An 8,990-nucleotide genomic window follows, 5' to 3' on the forward strand; every position below is an offset into this window, starting at 1 on the left:
GGTCAGCAAGACACAGGACCGGGATTTGAACCCTGCTCTTTGTGACTTTCGAGTTTGTCCTTCCCAATGGAAATGGTGTTTACTCTCGCCCTGTGGTGAGCATTTAAATTTCCAGCGAGACGTCTGAACCTTGGAGGAGGTTTCTTTTAACTTTTTGGAGCCAAAATTATTTAAATTTTATGGCTAGGAAAAATGTAAACTTACATGTTCAGCAGACCAGAGATGATAAAGTATGCATTTGTCAAATAAAATTCTTTGCTGTGATAAAGTAAATCATTCCTTGGCCTTGTAAAAAATTAGGCCTCACTTGAACTGTTTTCACTTCAGCCTTTGCTAATATTTCTGTTATCTCCATTAGGGATTACAATGATGAATGCCTTTTACTCGCATCGTTAAGCACTTCAGCGAGTATGTGAACACGCGGAGCATCATAAGTCATGGGGAAATGAAACCACGAGGTCTCCTGGAAAGAAGAAAAATCTCGAGTGTCTGACAGGCTAGCATCCTGTCTCAGCCACACTAGCTCTGCACACTTGCTCAAACCCATTCCCTTCTCTGAGCCTCACCTTCCCAGTGTGTACGACACGGATGATAATCCTTATCTCTCTGCATCACTTTCAGGGTGGAATGAGATGATGGACTGGTAGTACTTTGCACTGCTCCTGTCATGAAGTAAGTGCATAATAAATATCACAGTTATTATTGGAAGAGTTCTTAGGGTACCTTAACTAGTCATTTTATGACATGCCTGGGGCTCACTATAGTTAGGAGCCTCTTGAGCAGCAAGACAGAGTGTAGGCCTTACTGTCAGGTGGGCCTCACCTGCTGATGTGCCTCCGCCCCTGTTAGAAATAGGCCCGGCGGGACACAGGTGAAGTTCACTCATGGGCGTGCCTGTTGGCTGCACAGAATACCTCACTTAAAGTATCTTAAACAATTAAGAATACTGATCGCCTACTACCACAAGCATTCTCATGGGAAGATGATTCCAGGTTGGTTTCAATTGCTCAAGGATGCCATCAAGTTTCCAGATTCTTTCTTCTGTCACCTTCAGCCCATTGGCTGTTAGGTTGTCACCCACACAGTACCAAGATGGCTGCAATACCTCCAGCTATCACATCTGGACACCACAGAATGCAAAGGTCAAAGAGAGGAAAGAGGGCCCACCCATCCTCATGACTACTTTAAAGAAAAAAGGATTTCCCCAAAGTTCCCCTCCCTTTTGTTGGCCAGAACTTTATGAAACTCAGGCCAGTGATAAGGGAAGTGGTTAGGTAGTACCAGTGATTCTCAGCTCTGGCTGAGAATGAATTAGGGAGCCTTTATAATACAGATGTCTAGGTTTTACCCTTACAGATTGATATCGTTGGGATTAGTTGGGGCCTTTTGCGTGTATGTGTGTGTGTGTGTGTGTGTGTGCGCGCACGCGCGCGCGTGTGCATATGTATACACACTCCAAGAAGCTTTGGTAAGCATCTAAGGCTGAGAATCATTGGTTTAGACTCTCCAAGTTTCACCCCCTGGGATGGGGAGCATCCTAGTGTTCACTGAAGCACATGCCCACAGGATATCTGAGCCAATGAAGTTCTGGACAGGGAGTGTGGCTATTGGGTAGACACCCCTAAAGGACCTGTGTTAAAATGTGACTAAACTGATTGAGAACTCCAGGTCTATCACCTGTACATTGCAAATTAAGTCAATCTCTCTGAGCCTCAGTTTCCTTATCCAAGCACTAAAGCAAGTACTACCTACCTGTTGGAGAAGTTTTAAGGTTAAATGAGAACAAGGAAGTGGGAACAGGTGACATAGTTTAGGGCTCAATACATGTTAGTCAATGTCCGTGGAGGTCAGATATTCCTATTCCACATCAGAAAATATAATGGGACCTGCCTGGGGTCCTTTGGGCCTTTCTGAGGTGGCAGTGACCAGAATCATTGGCCAGAGCAGCAGCGGCAGAGTTCCTTGTGTTGCTTGGATGGGAGCCTCACACAGACTTGCCCAAAAGGAAGCCCCAGGCAGGGCTGCTGGAAGGTTTTTGACTACTGCGTAGGAAAGAGTGAGGCGTAATTCTGCTGCATTCTAGGGTCTATCAGAGCCTGCAGAGCCCATGCTTAACTGCTTAATGGAAGCCCTGGGCATGGCCAGCCTCCTCCCTGTCAACCCCGTGGCCTCTTTATCTGCCTACTGTCCAGTAAAAGAGGTAAGTGTAAACTAACAGTTCAGGAAAATGGGTTGTCAGGTCACTGAACCAACATGTTACAGTTAATCTGTTAAAAATGGCACAGCTCCCACTTGTAAACACCTCCTTGATAAGCTCTTTACAGCATATACAACCCAGGAAAACAAATGGCATCCTACCAGCTGCCTGGACTCGCTGGCCCCTATGCTCAGTCAGATGACCTCCTGGTTCAGCTCGGCTCAGTTCACCCAGTCCAATCTATGTGGGCCCACTTTGCACTGCTCCTTGACTGGGACCCAGGACTTCCAAGGAGGAGGTGGGGACCCTCTGTCTTTTTAAAAAGTATTTCTTAAATGCATTTTTATTGAGTTCAGAGGGGAAAAGAGAGGGAGAGCCATAGAAACATTATTGATGAGAAATATCGATTGGCTGCCTCCTGCACACCCCCTATTGGGGATCGAGCTAGCAACCTGGGCATGTGCCCTGAGCAGCAATGGAACCATGACCTCCTGGTTCAGAGTGATGCTCAACCACTGAGCCATACCAGCTGGGCAGACCTCCATCTTTAAAAGACTCGGAATGGTGGACCAGTTCACTCTGGAAGATGTCTAGTGTTGGGCTCAAATCCTGGCTCTCTGTGGATTTAACTGCACAGACTTGGTAGAAGTGCACAAGAAGGAAAGGCTATCAGTAGCCCAGGTGATTCTGCCTGCCAGGCTGTTAATGAGAACCCACCCCTCCCACCCCCCTACTCAGAGGGACAATGGGACTCTGAACTGTCAGTTTGGGCCCCGCCTGTCTCTCTGCCCTGAGCATGTGCCTGTGCTTGGCTGGATTCAAGTATTAGGCAATCAAATTTGACTGTAGACCATTTGCCTTGCTTGCTGGCTTTGGAAGCCAAGCCCTGTGTAAGGTGTGATTCCATTCTATCTTCCTACCCAATGTGGCATGGCCCTGCCTGGGCCGGAGTATGTCCTTGTCTCCTCCAGAGTGGGAGGAATCTGGCTCTCCCCCAACTGTTCTTCTCTCCTAGAACCTACACTAATAAATACTAATTAACACTTGGCGCCAGCCTGCTCTCTCCTCCTCCTCAAATGGAAGCAGAGGCAGGGATGCTCCACTGTGACTCAGTCCTCTAGCCAAGGCAGTCAGCTCCACAGTGAGCTCCTGCCTCAAACAGATCCGGAGTCTCCGCTCTAGTATTGCTGAAGGCAGGAATGTAAAGTGGCTGAGAAATACAAGATGGAGACAGGTGTTTTGATGGCATTCAAACCCTTGGTTCTAGTATATCCTGGAGGACAAATACCTGTCTGTCCTCAGCGAGACCTAGGACGCTGATTAGAAAACTCACATGCTTACTTAAACTCATTCAAAATAGGTTTCAGCCTTTTGCCACCAGATCAGAAAATGCCCCTTATTACTCAAAGGTTCAAATAGGGTCCCTAGCCTGGCTGGCATGGCTCAGTGGTTGAGTGTCAGCCTATAAACCAGGAGGTCATAGTTTGATTCCTGGTCAGGGCACATGCCCAGGTTGCAGGCTTGATACCAGTGTGGGGTGTGTAGGAGGCGGCCGATCAATGATTCTCTCATCATTGATGTTTCTTTTTCTCTCTCCCTTCCTCTCTGAAATCAATAAAAATGTATTTTAAAAAAAAGAATACTTGGCAATTTGGACTCAGTTTCATCCCACCCCAACACCTGGGTTCTCCCCCAAACTCCTGTCTCAATTACATTTTAAGATTCAGGCGAGACCTTAGGCAAAGTATCCAGTGGAACCTACGCTGCCTGCAGGACTGGCTTGCACCTCGGCCACCTGCCTGTGGTGAGGACAGAAGCTGCCCTGTGGGTTGGAAGCAGTTCTTTGGACATGCCAGCTGAAAGCCTGTGTGCATGCCAGTGGGCAGGCAGATTCCTCAGGGAAAGGGCTGTGAGGGAAAAGGTGAGGAGTAAATTATGAGGCAGGAATGGTCCCACCACGTGTAACTCACAGGATGGGAAATGCTGCCTAGAGCTATAATTCTTGGGTAACTTAACATAGAAGAATGACAGTTATTGTCTATGGAAAAACTTGGTCCTCATTAAATAAGTTCCAATTTAAAGATAAAGTACTAGGCAGCACCCACAAAATTTTTATACCTTAACACAAACATAGTGTTAAGGTCCTAGACATTTTTCTGATGTTTTTCTTAAAAAGAATTGTCACTCTTGAATTGGGAATCAACCATCTTTTTCATTTAGCATCATTTTAACTCTTTTTTTTTATTTTAATATGGCCACATTGTTTTATAACATTATCTTTTACTAGAGGCCCGATGCATAAAATTCCTGCAAGAAGGCTGGCCCTTGCAGCCTTAGCTTCATCCAGAAGGTTGTCCGGAAGGTTGTTCGGCTGTCTGATCTAATTAGCATATTACACTTTTACTATTATAGATGAGGGCAAAATATTTCCTTGGGTAGATGCAAAGTAATTATATAACCACCTACCTGTTTGTGGACACAGAGGGTTTGCCAGCCTTTTTCTGTAGTAAATGATGCACTGTCCCATCTCTGCACTGACAAGGGGATCTCTGTGCCCAGCCTGCATCTCCTCACATCTCAGAGTGAAGCCTCTCATCCATTCTCCCCACTCCTCACCCCTTCTCCCCACTCCTCATCCTCAGAGTGAAGTCCCTCACCTATTCTTCTCACTCCTCTCTGTCTCAGAGTGAAGTCCCATCACTTACTCTCCCCACTTCTATTGCCAGTCCCCTGCCTGAGCACCTCCTGTGGGATCCTATAGAGTAGATGATCACATCTCTTTCTTATAGTTTCAACTCTTTAACAGCCATGGGTAAGGTCTTCCTGTTTAAAACATTACTCCTTTGCCTTGAGTCCCCTAAGTTTATTCAGGCTTCCAATTCACAGATACTTGTCAAGAGCTTTTTGTACACTGGGATTTTATTTAGATTAAAGGATGGTTAAAGCATGGTCTCTGAAGTTCTATGTCCATTTTCTCTTGGCGATCTCCATTTAGATGACACACAACGTACACTTAACCCATCCTGAGGTTCCTTTCCCTTCCAGCCCAGCTCCTGTGCCTGTGCCTGGTCATCACCCTCAAGACGGTCAATCAAGCCAGATACTTGGGTGTTATCCCAGATCTGCTTCAACCTCACCCCCATGTCCTATGAGTCCCTGAAGGAATATTTTGAATCTGAATGCTAACCCTCTCCCTTCCCACCACAGCTCCATCCTTAGCCCTCATGTCCTACCTTTTGTAATAACCACAGCTCCATCCTTGGCTCTCATCTCCCAATTGTTCTTTTGTGATAATATTTTAATGGATCTCAGGGACTTTTGGATGGTTCCTAAACACAAACGTGGCAACATTACCCTGTAGTTAAAATTTCTGGTGGCCTCCCATTACCTATGGGACAACCTCTAGGTACTGGACTCCCTCTGCAGCCTAGCCCTTCCTTACCATTCTGTGCCTCATACCCAATGCTTTGTAGCAATGAACTGCTTATAGGTCAACCATCTTAAAAGCTTAATAGGTACATTGTTCCCTTGCCTGTCATCCCCTACCCTAATTTCTCCCTTATTCACTTCAAGTTTTGTTTTCTTTAAACCTAAGCATCATTATCTCAGGAAAGATCTCTCCCTCTCCACCTCACTGGGCTTAGTCCTCCTAGGCTCTGCACAACTCCAGGGACCTGTACTTGTCTTTTTCACCATGTAGTGAAACATCACATTGTCTATCTGTTTACATAACCATCTTCCTTAGGAATTCAAATACATGCTGAATAAATAAATGTTAAAAATTCCATGTATGTGCCTAGCCATTCTGTTAGTCACTGATTGCTCTAATTCAGGACAATTTGTGGGGTTTCTTCTCATAAACCCAGGGGAGAAATGCGCCCACAGGATTGTCCAACGTTTCCCAACTGGGCCAAGAATTAGGGTTTCACCTCTGACCTCCCGACTTGCCCATCCCAGGCACTGACTCTGAGACCACAGCAAAGCTCCCAGAATTTCAAGGCACCGGACAAACTCTCTGGCCCACAGATTAATTTTAGAGTCATTGAAATTCTGCCAGCTCTGGGGGAAGTGATGGGGAGCCAGGCTGACAACCAGCAAAGGAGGAAATTACTCTGTGTCTATTTCAAGATGAGAGAGTGGTAACCACGGTCCTTCCCCCAGTGATGCTGTTCGAAAAAACATAAATTTAATACTTTCATGAAACTCAATCTCCTGACCATAAGTGTTTCAGGGCTCTCTTTGATGTTCAGGAGAGAGCGCCTGGTGCCAACGTCTTCTGCACATCTGGTGTGAAAGCTGCCTCACACAAGAACCCAGCATCCTGGGTCCCCAACTGTCTTGAAGGAAGAGTTTGTATTTGTTTCAAGAATTCAAGAAATATTTATGTAGTGCCCACTATGTGCAAAACACATTGTGCTGCTAGAGAATGAGCACAGACTTCTGGGTTATGCCTCTGTTGGCCCCTAACTGGTCTCAGCTCACAGGCAAATTGTACTTCTCCTGAGCTTTGGTTTTCTCATGTGTGAAATGGGGTGATTGTATTTACCTTTCAGGGATGCAGGATAGATCATGGGAGGCAGAATAAGAAAGAGACTGCCTAACAAGTGCCTGGTCCCTAAATCTTTACTGAAAAAAAAAATTCAGTTCCCCAAAAATATAATTTGAGTTGATGATGTGGCTCTTATGTTACTGCAAGTCACATTAAAAAGCACCAGGAACACATTAGTTAGGAATGTATTTGGCTGCAAAAACACAAAGCAAGGAACAGGTCAGTACATGATGAACAGTTGACTCCTTGGGGATCTGATTTGTAGTGTTTGCCAATTCCCATGGTGTAAATACTCCCTCAGTGGCTGATCCCAGGCTCCTGTGCGATGGGACTGGATGTGGGCTGGGAAGATGTGCAACATCTCCCATGGTGTAGCCTGTGTATACAGCACCGCATTGAGAGTTGCATGGTATTGCCACCTTCAGACACAGGTGATGTGTACAGCCTGAGAGCATGGTCAGATTGATAAAATACTTAGGAATTGATGAGTTCTGAGTATTTATTACTTTATTTTAAACACAATATATTTTTTGTGAGATTATAGAGCTTAATTTTAAAAAATATTTTTATTGATTTCAGAGCAGAAGGGAGAGGGAGAGAGAGAAATATCAATGATGAGAGAGAATCACTGATTGGCTGCCTCCTGTATGCCCCTCACTGCCTCCTGTATGCCCACAACCCAGGCATGTGCCCTTGACTGGAATTGAACTGGGACCCTTCAGTCTGCAGGCTGATGCTCTATCCACTAAGCCTAACCAGCTAGGGCTAGAACTAAATTTTTTAATAATGCGTGTGCTTAACAGCTAGACTCCAGAGTTCCTAAAAATTGAACCATTTCCTCAGAGGAGCTAGTTGGGTCAGCACCAGCACACCTCGGCCCAAAGTTCTACTACAAGGGCTTCCACACATTGTGTTTCAGTCATCTCCTGTGACAAGAAGGCCAGGGCTGATGCCTGGATAGAGCCCTTAGGGGCCTCACGCTGTCCTGCGTGGGAGTCCTTCATCACCAGGGATATTGTATAATTACAAGACAGCTGAATCCCTCCAGACTCTGTATCTGAATCCCAAGAGTGGGAAGGAGAGAGGAGAGAAAGGATGACGTGAGCTTATTTGGGGAGAGAGGCTGTATTAGTTCTCAATGGCTGCTGTAACAAATTACCACAAATGTAACACAGAAACACCTGGGGCTAAAAACCACACAGGTTTATCACCCTATGGTTCTGGAGGCTCTCAGGATCTGAATGATTCTCACCGGGCGAAGGCCAAGGTATTGGCAAAGCTGTCCTGCCTAGCACAGGCTCTGGGGAAACATCCTTTTCCTCGCCTCTTCCTGCTTCTAGACGCCCACATTCTGCTGTGCAGCCTTCTCCCTTCAGAACCAGAACAGAGGTGGAGATTTGAATCTCCTCACGTGACTCCGATACCGCGTTCTCTGATGCATCCACTTATGAGGAGCCCCGTGGCCGACCTGGGTAATCCAGAACAATCTCCCTGATTTAGGGTCTTTACCTTGATCCCATCTGCAGAGGCTCTTTTGTCAGAGAAGGAAAGATCTTCACCAGTTCCAGCGATGACAACATGCACAGCTTTGGGGACTGTGACTCTGCCTACATAGTCACCTCCCTCAGGGGCTGTGTCTGCTTCCCATGGGCCTCAGCTGGACGTCTCCTGGTGCCAGGACTGCGATGGACAGGGGGCTCCCTCTGAGCCCAGTCACAGAAGCCACACGGGCTGTCACCGAGTAAGTCCTTCCTCCCCCTCCTTCCTCAGTGCCGGCTGTTTCAACTTTGCTAACCTTTCTGGAGATAAATGCCTCACCCATTTTGTGGGCAAAATAGGTGAAGCAGCAAGTCATGTGTAAAAGGAAAGCCTGGGCAAAACAAGGGCACAGCTGGGACATGAGCTGTGAGAGCCGGAGGTCCGGGTAGAGAAGCCACTTGCACTAGGAGGCCCAGCCCAGGGGCAGGAGGCTCTGGGTAAACACTTGCCGGCTCTACAGTGCTGAGGCCTCAGAGGCCCGGAGGGATTCCAGGGCAGGGATATTCCGGGCCCAGGACTTCCTTTCTGAGCTTCTCTAAACAAGGCTCACAGAGTGGCCGAGTGGTGTGGTTTCTGCTGCTGCCACTCCTCTCCGAGACTGCCTTGTGCATAAGGGAGGCCAGCTTCCTGTGCGACCCCTGAAGGCTCATTCCCCATGGGGACACAGGGCCCTGCCATGGGAACACTGACAGTCTGTGCTTCTCT

Source organism: Pipistrellus kuhlii, unplaced genomic scaffold, assembly GCF_014108245.1.
Source record: "Pipistrellus kuhlii isolate mPipKuh1 unplaced genomic scaffold, mPipKuh1.p scaffold_m20_p_1, whole genome shotgun sequence".
NCBI classification, from domain to species: Eukaryota; Metazoa; Chordata; class Mammalia; order Chiroptera; family Vespertilionidae; genus Pipistrellus; species Pipistrellus kuhlii.